Raw genomic sequence first — 17735 nt, forward strand, 5'->3', positions numbered from 1 at the left:
AACTGTATATTTTTGAATATATAAATAAAAAATTGCAAAAAAATGTTGTGAATTTTCATTACAATTGAAAAAAAATCATCTTTAATAACTGAACTAAAATTTTGTAAAATCCCTGTGTTAAGTTGTAGCCCATATTACAATAAATAATCTGTAAAAAGTTCAACTTCCTACCTCAAATACTTTGTGAGGAAAGATGTAATTTATAAGCGCTATTTTAACATTGCAAGTATAGGGCGTTCCGGAGCCCCTTAACTGTCAGTGTGTGTTCCACCATCATTACGAGGGTTGACGTGTTACAATTAACTCTAAGCGGTGCGTCGGAGACAAGAATATTCACTCCCACGAGTACTTCCATCCGGTGACCGTGGCTGAGTTGGCTCATGGAAAGAAGTCGGCTGCAGACTGAAGTATTGAGTTGCGACGCAATATGGGGATTCCATCGTCATTACGAGGGCACGAGGGTTACAATTAACCGTCAGCGGTACGTCGGAAATAAGCTACTTCACTCCCAGGAGAAAAGGTCCATCCGGTGACCGGGCCGGCATTAGGAGCTAGGAGAGAGGTCGGCTGGAGACAGATTTATTGAATCGCAAAGAAGTTTGTGTGTTCCATCCTCATTACAAGGGTCCGAGGATCACAATAAGCTGTCACCGGTGCGTTGGAAACAAGTTACGTGACTCCCAGGAGAAGGTCCATCCGGTGACCGGGCCGGCATTAGGAGCTAGGAGAGAGGTCGGCTGGAGACAGATTTATTGAATCGCAAAGAAGTTTGTGTGTTCCATCCTCATTACAATGGTCCGAGGATCACAATAATGGAGACAGAAGTATTGATTCACGACGCAATTTTTGTGTTCCATCGTCAGTACAAGGGGTGAAGTGCTACAATTGACTCCGAGTGGCGCGTCGGACCCAAGAAACTTGAATCACAGGAGTACGTACATCCAGCTCCAGTAGCCACGTTAGTCGCTTGGAGGGAAGTCGGCTGGAGACTGAAGAATTGAATCGAGACGCAATTTGTGTGTTCCACCGTCATTACGAGGGCGCGATGGTTACAACAAATTGTCAGTGCAGCGTCGGAAACAAGCAACGTGCCTCCCAGGAGAAAGTCATTCCGGTGACCAGGGCTGCGTTAGTAGCTAGGATAGAGGAAGGCTGGGGCTGATTCATTGTTACGCGACGCATTTTATGTGTACCATCGTCATTACGAGTGTGCGAAGGAAACAAGGATACTGACTCCCAGGAGCCGTCCATTCAGTGAGCGTAGCGGTGTTTGTCAATTAGAGAGGAGACGGCTGGTGAATGATGTACGTAATGGCGACTCAGTTTGTGTGTTCCATGGTCATTACGAGGGTACAAGAATTACAGTTAACTGTCAGGGGTGCGTGGAAAAAAAAGGAACTTGACTCTCTGGAGAACGTACATCCGGTGACTGTAGCCTCGATACTGGTTTAGAGAGAAGTTGGCTGGAGACTGAAGTACTGAATCGCGACGCAATTTGTGCGTCTCATCTTCATTACAAGGGCGCGAGGGTTACAATTAACTCTCAGTGGCGCAACGGACACAAGAAAGTTGGAAACTTGACTCACAGTAAATAGTGCATCTGGTCACAGTAGCCGAGTTAGTCACCTGAACAGTAGTCCGCTGGAGTCTAAAGTATTGAATTGCGAGGCAGTATGTGTGTTCCATCGTCCTTACGAGGGAGCAAGGATTACAATTAATTGTCAGTGTGTGCGGGAAACCAGAAACTTGACTCCCACGAGACGTCCATTCAGTGACCATAGCTGCGTTTGTCACTCAGAGAGAAGACAGCTGGTGAATGATGTATGTAATCGCGACTCAGTTTGTCTGTTCCATGGTCATCAAGGGGGTGCGAGAGCTACAGTTAACTGTCAGTGGTGCATGGGAAGAAAGAAACTTGACTATCTAGAGAACGTACATACGGTGACCGTGGCCTCGATAGTCGCTTAGAGAGAAGTCGGCTGGAGACTGAACTACGGAGCCGCGACATAGTTTGTGCCTTCCATCGTCATTATGATGGTGAGAGGGTTACAATTAACTGTCAGTGGTGCGTCGGAAACAAGCAACTTGACCCCCAGGAGGACGTACATCTGATCCCGTAGCCGCGATAGTTGCTCAGAAAGAAGTCAGCTGCAGACCGAATTATTAAATCGCGACGCAATTTGTGCATTCCATCGTCATTATGAGAGTGCGAGGGTTCCAATTAAGTGTCAGTGGTGCGTCGGAAACAAGCAATTTGACCCCAAGGAGGACGTAGATCTGGTCACCCTAGCCGCGTTAGTTGCTCAGAAAGAAGTCAGCTGGAGACTGAATTATTGAATCGCGACGCAATTTGTGCGTTCCATCGTCATTATGAGGGTACGAGGGTTCCAATTAACTGTCAGTGGTGTGTCGCAAACAAACAAGTTGACCCCAGGATAACGTACATCTGGTCACCATAGCCACACTAGTTGCTCGGAAAGAAGGCAGCTGGCAACTGAATTATTGAATCGCGATACAATTTTTGCGTTCCACCGTCATTATGAGAGTGGGAAGGTTACAATTAACTGTCAGTGGTGCGTCTCAAACAAGCAACTTGACCCCCAGGAGAAAGTACATGAGGTCACCGTAGCCAAGTTAGTTGCTGGGAAAGAAGTCGGCTCGAGACTGAATTATCGAATCGCATCGCAATTTCTGCGTTCCACCATCATCATGAGGGTGCGTGGGTTACAACTAACTTTCAGTGGAGGGTCGGAAACAAGCTGTGGTGTCACCGCCAGACACTGTCAGTAATTGCAGACCGAGCGCCGCCAAAAAAAAAATGGCTCTGAGTACTATGGGACTTAACATCTTAGGTCATAAGTCCCCTAGAACTTAGAACTACTTAAACCTAACTAACCTAAGGACATCACACACACCCATGCCCGAAGTAGGATTCGAACCTGCGACCGTAGCAGTCCCTCGGTTCCGGACTGCAGCGCCAGAACCGCTAGACCACCGCGGCCGGCGAGCGCCGCCACACGGCAGGTCTAGAGAGACGTCCTGGCACTCGCCCCAGTTGTACAGCCGACTTTTACAGAGATGGAACACTGACAAATACGCTCTCATTTGCCGAGACGATAGTTAGCGTAGCCTTCAGCTACGTCATTTGCTACGACCTAGCAAGGCGCCATTTCCGGTTTATATTGACATTGTAATTAATGTATTAACAAGAGCGATGTGCTCCAATTATGGATTAAAGTTAAGTATTCCAGAAGCTATGTACTATTTTTGGCTACTATAATTCCTTGTCATTTTCCAGACCTCGCGCCAGCCTGCGTGAGCTTAAACGCGTGCCCTTCGGCTTCCTGCAAACTCCGTGAATTGGCTCCTGCCAATTCACAACACAAGCAACTTCATCCCCAGGAGGACGTACATCTGGTCACCGAAGCCGCGTTAGTTGCTCGGAATGATGTCAGCTGGCGACTGAATTATTGAATCGCGACGCAATTTGTGCGTTCCATCATCATTATGAAGGTGCAAGGGTTGCAAGTAAACATCAGTGGCGCGTCAGAAACATGCAACTTCACCCCTAGTTATACGTACATCTGATCACCGTAGCTGCGTTGGTTGCCTGGAAAGATGTCAGCTGGAGAGTTAATTATTGACTCGCGACGCAATTTTTGTGAAAAATCGTCATTATGAGGGTGGGAGGGTTACAATTAACTGCCAGTGTAGCGTCGGAAACGAGAATTTTGACTCTAAAGAGAATGAACATTTGGTGACCGTAAAAGTAATAGTCTCTTGGAGGGATATTGCCTGGAGACTGATGTAATCAATTGCGATACAATTTTGTGTTCCTTCGTCATTACAAAGGTCCGACGGTTACATGTAACTATCAGTGGTGCGTAGGATACATGCAATTTGAACCCCAGGAGAACATAGATATGCTCACCATATCCACGTCAGTTGCACTGAAATAAGTCAGCTGGAGACTCAATTATTGTTTCGCGACGCAGTTTGTGCGTTCCATCGTCATTATGAGGCTATGAGCTTTATAAGTAACTGTCAGTGGTGTGTCGCAAACAGACAATTTGACTCCCAGTAGAAGGTACATGTGGTCACCATATCCACGCTTGTTGTTCGGAAACAAGTCAGCTCTAGACTGAATTATTGAATCGCGACTATATTAATGCGTTCCATCGTCATTATGAGAGTGCGAGGGTAACAATTAACTTTCAGTCTCCAGCTGACTTCTTTCCGAGCAACTAATATTGCTAGCATGACCAAATGTAGGTCCTCCTGGGGATAAGGTTGCTTGTTTCCAGCGCACCGCTCACAGTTAATTGTAACCGTCACACCCTCATAATGACTATGGAACATACAAATTCCGTCGCGATTCAATCATTCAGTCTGCAGCTGATTTATTTGAGTGCAACTAACGCGGCTTCGATGACCAGATGTACGTCTTTTTGGGGGCCAAGTTCCTTGTTTCACACGCACCACTAACCGTGAATTATAACCCTCATAATGACGATGGAACGCACAAATTGCGTCGCCATCGATTAATACAGTCACCAGCTGACCACTTTCCGAGCAACTAGGGTGGCTATTGTGACCAGATGTGCGTTGTCCTGGGGGTCAACTTGCTTGTAATCCTCGCACAATTGGAATGACGAAGGAACACACAGTTTGCGTCGCAATTCAGTCCTTTAGTCTCAAGCCAATTTATCTCAAAGACACTAATACTTTCACGGTCACCAGATGTACATGCTCTTTAGCGTCAACATTCTTATTTCCGACGCACCACTGACAGTTAATTGTAACTCTCGCTCTCTCATAATGACGATGGAGCGTACAAATATCGTCGCGATTCAATAATTCATTCTCGATCTAATTTCTTTCCGAGCAATTAGCGTGGCCATAGTGACCTGTTCTACATTGTTCTGGGGGTCAACTTGCTTGTTTGCGAAGCACCACTAACAGTGAATTGTAACCCTCGCACCCTCATAATGACGATGGAATGCACAACTGCATCGCGATTCTGTAATTCAGTCTCCAGCTGACTTTTTTCCGAGCAACTTACGCGGCTACGGTGACCAGATGTACGTTGTCCTGGGGGTCAACTTGCTAGTCTGCGACGGACCACTGACTGTAAACTGTAATCCTCGCACTCTCATAATGACGACGGAAAACACAAATTGCGTCGCGAATCAATAACTCAGTCTCGAGCTAAATTCTTCCGAGCAATAACGCGGCTACGGTGAACTCATGTACGTCTTCCTAGCGGTCACGTTGCGTGTTTGCGACGCGACACTGACAGTTAATTGAAATCCTCGCACCCTCATAATGACGATTGAGCTACAAGAATCGTCGCGATTCAATAATTCAGCTTCCAGCTGACTTCTTTGCGAGCAATTAGCGTGGCTATGGTGACCGGTTGTGCGTTGTTCTTGGTATAAACTTGCTTGATTGCGACGCACCACTGACAGTTAATTGTAATCCTCACACTCTCATAATGACGATGGGACGCATAAATTGCATCGCGATTCTATAATTCAGCCTCCAGCTGATTTCTTTCCGAGCAACTAACGCGGCTATGATGACGAGATCTATGTTCTCCTGGGGTTAAAGTTGTGTGTTTCCAACGCACCACTGATAGTTACATGTAACCCTTGCACCTTTGTATTGACGAAGGAACACACAAATTGTGTAGCAATTCAGTACCTAAGCCTCCAGGCAATTTCTCTCAATGAGACTGATACTTCTACGGTCACGAAATGTACTTCCTCTATAAAGTCAAATGTCTTGTTTCTGACGCAACACTGGCAGTTAACTGTAACCCTCCCACCGTCATAATGACGATGTATCACACAAACTGCATCGCGACTCATACGTATCTCTGGGGGTCACGTTCCTTCTTTGCGACGCACCACTGACAGTTAACTGTAACCCTCACACCCTCATAATGACGATGGAACGCACAAATTGCGTCGCCATTGAATAATACAGTCACCAGCTGAGCTCTTTCCGAGCAACTAGGGTGGCTATTGTGACCAGATGTACGTTGTCCTGGGCGTCAACTCGCTTGTTTGTGACACACAACTGACAGTTAATTGTAATCCTCGCACAATTGAAATGACGGAAGAACACACAGTTTGCATCGCAATTCAGTCCTTTAGTCTCCAGCCAATTTATCTCAAAGAGAGTAATGCTTTCAAGGTCACCAGATGTACATGCTCTTTAGCGTCAAGATTCTTGTTTCCGACGCACCACTGACAGTTAATTGTAACTCTCGCTCTCTCATAATGACGATGGAGCGTACAAATATCGTCGTGATTCAATAATTCATTCTCGATCTAATTTCTGTCCGAGCAATTAACGTGGCCATGGTGACCGGTTGTGCGTTGTTCTTGGTATAAACTTGCTTGTTTGCGACGCACCACTGACAGCTAATTGTAACCCTCATACCCTCATCATAACGATGGAACGCACAAATTGCGTTGTGAAACAAATATTCAGTCTCCAGCTGACTTACTTCAGTGCATCTGAAGCGGCTACGGTGACCAGATCTATGTTCTCCTGGGGTTCAAGTTTCATGTTTCCGACACACCACTGATAGTTACATGTAACCTTTGCACCTTTGTAACGACTAGAAACACACAAATTGTGTTGCAATACAGAACCACAGCTTCCAGCCAATTTCTCTCAAAGAGACTACTACTTCTACAGTCACTAAATGTACATACTGCTTAGGTTCTATTTTCTTGCTTCCGACGCAACGCTGTCAGTTAATTGTAACCCTCCCACCCTCATAATGACGATGTATCACAAAAATTGCGTCGCGACTCAATAATTCAGTCTCCAGCTGACATATTTCCTAGCAAGTAACGCAGCTACGGTGACCAGATGTACGTCCTCCTGGGGGTCGACTTGCTTGTTTGCGACGCAACGCTGTCAGTTAATTGTAACCCTCCCACCCTCATAATGACGATGGAACGCACAAATTGCGTCGCGAGAGACTGAATTACTGAACTGCCTCGCAATTTGGGTGTTCCTTCGTTATTACAAGGTTGCGAGAGTTACATGTAACTGTCACTGGTGCGACGGAAACAAGCAACTTGAGCCCCAGGACAGCGGAGGTATGGTCAGCATAGGCGCGTTAGTTCCTCGGAAAGAAGTCATTTGGAGGCTGAATTATTGAATCGCGACGATATTTGCGCCTTCCATCGTCATTATGAGGGTGCGAGGGTTACAATTATTTGTCAGTGGTGCGTTGGAAACAAGCAACTTGACCCCCAGGAGAACGTACATCAGGTCACCCTAGCAACGCCAATTGCTCGGAAAAAAGTTCCTTCGTAATTATGAGGATGCAAGGGGTACAATAAATTTTCAGTGGTACGTCGAAAGCAAGAAATTTACCTCTGAGACAAACGTAAATCCGGTGATAGTAGAACCATTAGGCGATTGGAGAAAAGTCGTCTCAAATATGGTATCGGGATGCAATTTGCGCGCTTCATTGTCATTATGAGGGTACAAGGGTTACAACTAATACTCAATGGTACGTCGAAAACAAGAAATTTCAATCCGAGAGGAATGTAAAACCTGCGCCAGTAGAACCATTAGGCGCTTGGAGAATATACGTCTCAAAAATGGAATCGCGACGCTATTTGTGCGTTCCATCGTCATTATGAGAGTGCGAGGGTTAGAATTAACCTCCAGTTGTGCGTCGGAAACAAAGAACTTAATCCCCAGGAGAACGTACATCAGGTCACTGTAGCCGATTTAGTTGCTCGGAAAGAGGTCAGCTGGTTTTATTTTTATTTATTTATTTATTGTTCTGTGGGACCACATTAAGGAGAAGTCTCCATGGTCATGGAATGAGTCAATACATGAAATTATAACACGATTGTAGAAACAGATAAAATGAAATATAAGAAACATATTCAGGTGGCACGTCATTAGTTTAAATAAAGAAAATCAAGAATGTAACACTGGAATTTGCTTAATTTTTTCTCTCTTCCAGGAGCTCCTCGACAGAATAGAAGGAGTGAGCCATGAGGAAACTCTTCAGTTTAGACTTAAAAGAGTTTGGGCTACTGCTAAGATTTTTGAGTTCTTGTGGTAGTTTATTGAAAATGGATGCAGCAGAATACTGCACTCCATTCTGCACAAGAGTCAAGGAAGTGCATTCCACATGCAGATTAGATTTCTGCCTAGTATTAACTGAGTGAAAGCTGTTAACTCTTGGGAATAAGCTAATATTGCTGACAGGAAACAACATTAAAGAAAATATATACTGTGAGGGCAATGTCAGAATTCCCAGACTATTGAATAGGGGTCGACAAGAGGTTCTCGAACTTACACCACACATAGCTCTAACAGCCCGTTTTTGAGCCAAAAATACCCTTTTTGAATCAGAAGAATTACCAAAAAAATCATACCATATGACATAAGCGTATGAAAATATGCGAAGTAGACTACTTTTCGTGTTGAAATTTCACTTATTTCAGATACTGTTCTAATGGTAAATAAAGCGGCATTTAGTTTCTGAACAAGATCCTGAACATGGGCTTTCCACATGGGCTTTCCACAACAGCTTACTATCTATCCGTACGCCTAGGAACTTGAACTGTTCCGTCTCGCTTATAACATGCCCATTCTGTCTGATTAAAATATCAGGTCTTGTTGAATTGTGAGTTAGAAACTGTAAAAACTGAGTCTTACTGTGACTTAGCATCAAATTATTTTCCACAAGCCACGAACTTATTTCATGAACTACATTATTTGATGATGTTTCAATATTATACACAAGATCCTTCACTACCAAGCTGGTGTCATCAGCAAACAGAAATATTTTTGAATGACCTGTAATACTAGAAGACATATCATTTATATAAATAAGAAACAGCAGTGGCCCCAGCACCGATCCTTGGGGAACGCCCCATTTAACAGTGCCCCATTGGGACTGAACATCATTACCACTCTCAATATTGCGGAGAATTAACTTCTGCTTTCTGTTCTTAAAGTAAGAGGCGAACCAATTGTAAGCTACTCCCCTTACTCCATAATGTTCCAACTTCTGCAGTAATATTTTGTGGTCAACACGGTCAAAAGCCCTCGTTAAATCAAAGAAAACACCTAGCGTTCGCAACCTTTTATTTAATCCGTCCAAAACCTCACAGAGATAAGAGACTATAGCATTTTCAGTTGTTAAGCCATTTCTAAAACCAAACTGTACATTTGACAACAAATTATGTGAATTTAAATGCTGCAGTAACCTTGTATATACAACCCTCTAGATAACTTTAGCAAACACCGATGGCATAGAAATAGGTTTATAATTATCAACATTATCCCTGTCTCCCTTTTTATAAAGTGACTTCACTACCGAGTACTTTAATCGGTCAGGAAACCGACCACTTCTAAAGGAAAAGTTACAGATATGGCTAAGTACTGGGTTAACATACATGGAACAATACTTCAGTATTCTGCTAGATACCCCGTCATATCCATGAGAGTTATTGGTCTTTAGTGATTTAGTTATTAACTCAATCTCCCTCTTGTCAGTATCATGGAGGAGCATTTCAGGTAACAGTCTCGGAACACTTTTTTCTACGAGCGCTATATGATTCTCTGTTGGGACTAGGTTTCTATTTAGTTCACCTGCTATATTCAGAGACTGATTATTAAATACTGTACATATATGCGACTTATCAGTAACACAGACATTCCCACTACGCACTGATTCTTTATCCTCGACCTGTCTCTGCAGACCAGCCACTTCCTTTACGACTGACCATATGGTTTTAATTTAATCCTGAGACTTAGCTATTCTATCTGCATACCACATACTTCTTGCCTTCCTAATAACTTTTTTAAGCACCTTACAATACTGTTTGTAATGGGCTACTGTATGTAGATTGTGACTGTGTCTAACGTTTTGATATAATTGCCACTTTGTTCTACAAAATATTCTTATACCTTTAGTCAGCCACCCAGGCTGCCTGTTTGTGCTAGTACCCTGTTTTGAACGTTCTAACGGAAAGCAACTTTCAAAGAGTATGAGAAAAGTCTTGAGGAAAGCATTATATTTATCGTCTACTGTATCAGCACTATAAACATCTTGCCACTCTTGTTCCTTGATAGGGTTTACAAAAGTCTCTACAGCAACTGGATCAGCTTTCCTAAAAAGTTGGTAACTATATTTAACCTGTGTTGCAGCACAAACATCTTTTAGACTTAAAATTTGTGCATCATGATATGAAAGGCCATTCACCATTTTGCTAACAGAATGCCCTTCTAGTAATGACGAATGAACAAAAATATTGTCTATGGTTGTTCTACTGTTCCCTTGCACTCTCGTTGGAAAGAATACGGTTTGCATCCTTTTCCTTGCACAATCACTTATACAATTTATATTGAAGTCACCACATATAACTAACTTTTTTTATTTCCTATAAAGTGAACCAAGAACCACCTCTAGCTTTAGCAAAAACGTTGTGAAATCGGAGTCTGGGGATCTATAAATAACAACAGTAGGAAGTTTAGCTCCACTAAATTTAACCACACCTGCACAACATTCAAACACCTTTTCAGTGCAGTACTTTGAAACATCAATTGACTCAAATGGGATACCGTTTTTCACATACATGGCTACTCCCCCACACCGCAAAGAGCTCCTAGAAAAGCTGCCAGCCAACCTGTATCCTGGTAAAGGAAGCCTCTGAATTATCTCCTTATTTAAGAAGTGTTCAGATATACCAATAATTTCAGAACCAACATCTATAAGTAGTTCACTAACTTTATCTCTAATGCCTTGTATGTTTTGATGAAATATACTAATTCCCTCATTAATCGGATACCTAAGCTTTGTCGAAACTGGTTTCTTTGTTAGAGAGACTTCCCTTAAGCAGGAATACCTGTCAGCTGACTTCAATCTAAAAAAAGGTACAGCTCTAACACCCACAACTACCGGAATTTTCCCATGAGTGATCCCACCACCCCCACCTATGCTGTCACCTATAAGCTTTGCCAACCTCCCCTTTCCATACCTGTTGAGGTGCAGGCCATGTCTAGTGAAACCCGTCCTGCTGATAGACTCCACTGAAATGTGACTCATGCCTTCTGTCATTAGCGCACCCCCAAGTCTCATGTTATTATGCCTGACGGCTGTATTAAGATGAGGCCGATCGTGACGCTGAAACAGTTCCATGAAAAGCACATTCGTGTTGCCAGTCTGAGTGGCTATCTTTCCCAGGTCACCATCTATGTCATACTCCCCATCCCTATCAATACTATTACCAGCCCTACCCACAATCACTACCTGATCCTCTTTTGTAAAATCCCTACATAACCCCCCTATGTTAAAAGTCACCTGAGCCAATCCTGCATTAGGCTTCACAATGCTGGTGACCTGGTACTCACTCCCCAAAAGTTCCTGCAACTGCTGGCCTACACCTCTACCATGAGAACTACATAACAACAGAACCTACTTCTTTCTCTTAGACTTTGCAACTGTCCTAGCCACCGTAACTGCTGAGATCTGCTGCATACTTCCTAGATCTACAGCTACTAGAGATTCCTCTCCACTGGACTCTGACAGTTGGTCAAATCTATTACAAACACCAATAGTAAAACTATCTGAAAATCTCCTTCTCCTAGCAGATCTCTTGCCAGCAGCCAGCTCCCATTCCCCAAGTGAGTGAGTTATTGATTCGGGACGCAATTTTTGAGATCCATGGTCATTACGACGGTGCGAGGGTCACAATTAACTGTAAGTTGTGCGTCGAAAACTAGCAACAAGACCCCAGTAGGACGTACATCTGGACACCGTAGCCTCGTTAATTGCTCGGAAAGAAGTCAGCTGGAAATTGAATTATTGAATCGCGATGCAATTTGCGCAATTCAATGTCACTATGAGGCTACAAGGGTTACAACTAATACTCAGCGGTACGTCGAAAACAAGAAATTTGCCTCCGAAAAGAATGTAAAACCTGTGACAGTAGAACCATTAGCCGCTTGGAGAATAGTCATCTCAAAAATGGAATTGCGACGCAATTTCTAAGTTCCATCGTCGTTTTGAGAGTGCGAGGGTTACAATTAACTTCCAGTAGTGCGTCCGAAACAAGCAACTTAATCCCCAGGAGAACGTACATCTGGTCACTGTAGCCCATTTAGTTGCTCGGAAAGAGGTCAGCTGCTGAGTGAGTTATTGACTCGGGACGCACTTTTTGAGTTCTATGGTCATTACGACGGTGCGAGGGTCACAATTAACTGTAACTTGTGCGTCGGAAACAAGGAACAAGACCCCCAGTAGGACGTACATCTGGTCACCGCAGACCGTTAATGGCTCGGAAAGAATTCAGATGGAGATTGAGTTATTGAATCGCGAAACCATTTGCGCGCTTCAGTGTCATTATGAGTGTACAAGGGTTACAACTAATACTCAGTGGTACCTCAAAACAAGAAATTTGAATCCGAGAGGAATGTAAAACCTGCGCCGGTAGAACCATTAGCTGCTTGGAGAATAGTCGTCTCAAAAATGGAATCGCGACGCAATTTGTAAGTTCCATCGTCGTTTTGAGATTGCGAGGGTTACAATTAACTGCCAGTAGTGCGTCCGAAACAAGCAACTTAATCCCCAGGAGAACCTACATCAGATCACCGTATCCGCTATAGTTGCTCGGAAAGAAGTCAGCTGGAGAGTTAGTTTTTGATTCAGGACGCATTTCCTGGGTTCCATGGTCATTATGAGGGTGCGAGGGTCACAATTAATTGTCACTTGTGCGTCGGAAACAAGCGACAAGACCCCCAGGAGGACGTACATCTGGTCACCGTAGCCTCGTTAATTGCTCGGAAAGAAGTCAGCTGGAGAGTTAGTTTTTGATTCGGGACGCATTTCCTGGGTTCCATGGTCATTATGAGGGTGCGAGGGTCACAATTAATTGTCACTTGTGCGTCGGAAACAAGCGACAAGACCCCCAGGAGGACGTACATCTGGTCACCGTAGCCTCGTTAATAGCTCGGAAAGAGGTCAGCTGGAGACTGATTTATTGAATCGCGATGCAATAAGCGTGCTTCAATGTCATTATGAGGGAACAAGTGTTACAACTAATACTCAGTGGTACGACGAAGTCAAGAAATTGGCCTCCGAGGGGAATGTAAAACCTGTGACAGTAGAAACATTAAGCGCTTGGAGAAAGTCGTCTCAAAAATGGAATCGCGACGCAATTTGTGATTTCCATCGTCATTTTGAGAGTGCGAGGGTTATAATTAACTGCCAGTAGTGCGTCAGAAACAAGAACTTAATCGCCAAGAGAACGTACATCACGCCACCATGGCGGCTTTAGTTGCTCGGAAAGAAGTCAGCTGGTGACTGAGTTATTGATTCTGGACGCAATTCTTGAGTTCCATAGTCATTATGAGGGTACGAGGGTCACAATTAACTGTCAGTTGTGCGTCGGAAACAAGCAGCAAGACCCCCTGGAGAACGTACATCTGGTCACCGTAGCCTCGTTAATTTTTCGGAAAGAAGTCAGCTGGACACTGAATTATTGAATTGCGATGGAATTTGCGCGCTTTAATGTCGTTATGAGGGTACAAGGGTTACAACTATTACTTAGTGGTACGTCGAAAACAAGAAATTTGATTCCGAAAGGAATATAAAGCCTGTGTCAGTAGAACCATTTGGCGCTTGTAGAAAGTCGTCACAAAAATGGAATCGCGAAGCAATTTGTGCGGTCCATCATCATTTTCAGAGTGCAAGGGTTACAATTAACTTCTAGTAGTGCGTCGTAAACTAGCCACGTAATCCCTTCGAGAACGTACATTAGGTCACCGTAGCCGCTTTAGTTGCTCGGAAAGAAGTCAGCTGGAGAATGAGTTATTGATTCAGGACGCAATTTTTGAGTTCCATGGTTATTATGAGGGTGCGGGGGTCACCATTAACTGTCAGTTGTGCGTCGGAAACAAGCAACAAGACCCCCAGGAGGAAGTACATCTGGTGACCGTAGCCTCGTTAATTGCTCGGAAAGAAGTCAGCTGCAGACTGAATTATTGAATCGCGATGCAACTTGCGCCCTTCAATGTCACTATGAGGGTACAAGTGTTACAAATAATACTCAGCGGTACCAAGATATTAGCCTCCGAGAGGAATGTAAAACCTTTGACGGTGGAACCATTAGGCACTTGGAGAAACGTCGTCTCAAGAATGGAATCGCGACGCAATTTGTGCATTCCATCGTCATTATGAGAGTGCGAGGGACACAATTAACTACCAGTAGTGCGTCGGAAACAAGCAACTTAATCCCCAGGAGAACGTACATTAGGTCACTGTAGCCGCTTTAGTTACTCGGAAAGAAGTCAGATGGAGTATGAGTTATTGATTCGGGACGCAATCCTGGAATACCATGTTCATTAAGAGGGTGCGAGGGTCACTGCTAACTGTCACTTGAGCGTCGGAAACAAGCAACAAAACCCCCAAGAGGACGCACAGCTGGTCACCGTAGCCTCGTTAATTGCTCGGAAAGTAGTCAGCTGGAGACTGAATTATTGAATCACAGCACAATTTGCTCATTTCATTGTCATTATGAGGGTATAAGGGTTACAACTAATGCTCAGTGGTACGTCGAAAACAAGATATTTGCCTACGAGAGGAATGTAAAACCTGTGATAGTAGAACCAGAAGGGCGCAAGGAGAAAAGTCGTCTCAAAATTGCAATCGCGACGAAATTTGTGCGTTCCATCGCCATTATGAGAGTGCGAGGGTTAAATTAACTGCCCGTAGTGCGTCGGAAACAAGCAACTTAATCCCCAGGAGGACGTCCATCAGGTCACCGTAGCCTCTTTAGTTGCTCGGAAACAAGTCAGATGGGGAGTGAGTTATTGATTCGGGACGCAATTTTTGAGTTCCATCGTCATTATGAGGGTGCGAGGGTCACCATTAACTGTCAGTTGTGCATCAGAATCAAGCAACAAGACCCCCAGGAAGACGTGCATCTGGTCACCGAAGCCTCGTTAATTGCTCGGAAAGAAGTCAGCTGGAGGCTGAATCATTGTATTAAGACGATATGCGTGCTTCATTGTCATTATGAGGGTACAAGGGTTACAACTAATATTCAGTGGTACGTCGAAAATAAGAAATTTGCCTCTGAGAGGAATGTAAAACCTGTGACACAAGAACCATTAGGCACTTGGAGAAAAGTTGTTTCAAAAATGGAATCGCGACGCAATTTGTGCGTTCCAATGTCCTTGTGAGAGTGCAAGGGTTACATATAATTGCCAGTAGTGCGTCGGAAACAAGCAACATAATCCCCAGGAGGACGTACATCTGGTCGCTGTAGCCTCGTTAATTGCGCGGAAAGAAGTCTGCTGGAGACTGAATTATTGAATCGCGATGTATTTTGCGCACTTCATTGACATTTTGCGGGTACAAGGGTTACAACTAATACTCAGTGGTACGTCGAAAAGAAGAAATTTGCCTCTGAGAGGAATGTAAAACATGTGACAGTATAACCATTAGGCACTTGAAGAAAAGTCCTCTCAAAAATGTAATCGCAACGCAATTTGTGCGTTCCATCGTCATTATGAGAGTGCGGGGTTTAAAATTAACTGCCATTAGTGCGTCGGAAACAAGCAACTTACTCCCCAGGAGAACGTACATCAGGTCACATAGCCGTTTTAGTTCCTCGGAACGAAGTCAGCTGGAGAGTTATTTATTGACTTGGGACGCAATTCTTGAGTTCCATGGTCATTATGTGTGTGCAAGGGTCACCATTAACTGTCAGTTGTGTGTCGGAAACAAGCAACAAGACCCCCAGGAAGATGTACATCTTGTCACCGGAGCCTCGTTAATTGCTCGGAAGGAAGTCAGCTGGAGACTGAATTATTGAATCGCGATGCCATTTGCGCGCTTCAGTGTCAGTATGAGGGTATAAGGGATACAACTAATACTCAGTGGTATGTCGAAAACAAGATATTTGCCTCCGAGAGGAATGTAAAACCTGTGACAGTAGAACCATTAGGCGCTTGAAGAAATGTCGTCTCAAGAATGGAGTCGCGGCACAATTTGTGCGTTCCATCGGCATTATGAGAGTGCGTGGTTTACAGATAACTGCCAGTAGTGCGTCGGAGCTAAGCAACTTAATCCCCAGGAGAACGTACATCAGGTCACCGTAGCCGTTTAAGTTGCTCGGAAAGAAGTCAGCTGCAGAGTGAGTTATTGATTCTGGACGCAATTTTTGAGTTCCATGGTCATTATGAGGGTGCAAGGGTCACCATTAATTGTCAGTGGTGCTTCGGAAACAAGCAACAAGATCCCCCGGAGGACGTACATCTGGTCACCGTAGCTTCAGTAATTCCTCGGAAAGAAGTCAGCTGGAGACTGAATTATTGAATCGCGACGCAATTTGCACGCTTCATTGTCATTATGAGCGTACAACGGTTACAACTAATACTCAGTGGTATGTCAAAAACAAGAAATTTTCCTCCGAGAGGAATGTAAAACCTGTAACAGAGGAACCATTAGGCGCTTGAAGAAAAAGCGTCTAAAAAATGGAATCTCGACGCAATTTGTGCGTTCCATTGTCATTATGAGAGTGCGAGGGTTACAATTAACTGCCAGTAGTGCGTCGGAAACAAGCAACTTAATACCGAGGAGAACATACATCAGGTCACCGTAGCCGCTTAAGTTGCTCGGAAAGAAGTCAGCTGGAGAGTGATTTATTGATTCGGGACGCAATTTTTGAGTTCCATGGTCATTATGAGGATGCGAGTGTCACAATTGACTGTCAGTTGTGCGTCGGAAACAAGCAACAAGACCCCCAGGAGGACGTACATCTGGCCACCGTAGCCTCGTTAATTGCTCGGAAAGAAGTCAGCTGGAGACTGAATTATTGAATCGCGACACAATGTATGTGGTCTATCGTCAGTATGAAGATGCTATGGTTATAATTAACTGTCAGTGGTGCGTTGGAAACAAGCAACTTAACTCCCAGGAGAACGTACATCTGGTCACCGTAGCCGCGTCAGTTGCTCGGAAAGACATCAGTTGGAGAGTTAGTTATTGAATCGCGACACAATTTGTGTGTTCCATCGTCATTACGAGGATGCGAGAGCTACAATATACTGTCTGTGGTGTATCGGAAACAAAAAAATGGCTTCCCAGTAGAACATAAATGTGGTGACCTTAGCCGCGTTAGTTGCTTGGAGATAAGCCGGCTGCAGGGTGATGTATTGTATCGCGACGCAGCTTGTGTCCTCCATCGTCATTACGACGGTGCGCGGTTTACTATTAACTGTCAGTGGTGCGTTGGATGGGAGGAACTTGACCCCCAAGAGAACGTAAATTCAGTGACCGTATCGGCACTAGCTGCTTGTCGAAATGTCGGCTGGATACTGAAGTACTGAATCGCGCTCAATTTGTGTGTTCCATTGTCATAACGAAGGTGCGATAGTTACAATAATCTTTCAGTGATTCGTCGGAAACAAGCAATTTGTCTCTGAGTAGGACGTACATCCGGTGACCGTAGTCACGTTAGTCGCTTGGAGAATAGTCGGCTGAAGTACTGAATCGCAACGCAATTTGTGTGTACCATCGACATTACGAAGATGCGATGGTTACAATTAACTTTCAGTGGTTCGTCGGAAAGAAGCAACTTGACTCCCAGGAGATCGTACATCTTGTGACCATCGCCACATAAGTTGCTTGGAAAGAAGTCGGCTCGAGACTGAAGTATTTAATTGCGGCGCAATTTGTG

Source organism: Schistocerca cancellata, chromosome 3 (assembly GCF_023864275.1).
Source record: "Schistocerca cancellata isolate TAMUIC-IGC-003103 chromosome 3, iqSchCanc2.1, whole genome shotgun sequence".
NCBI lineage: Eukaryota > Metazoa > Arthropoda > Insecta > Orthoptera > Acrididae > Schistocerca > Schistocerca cancellata.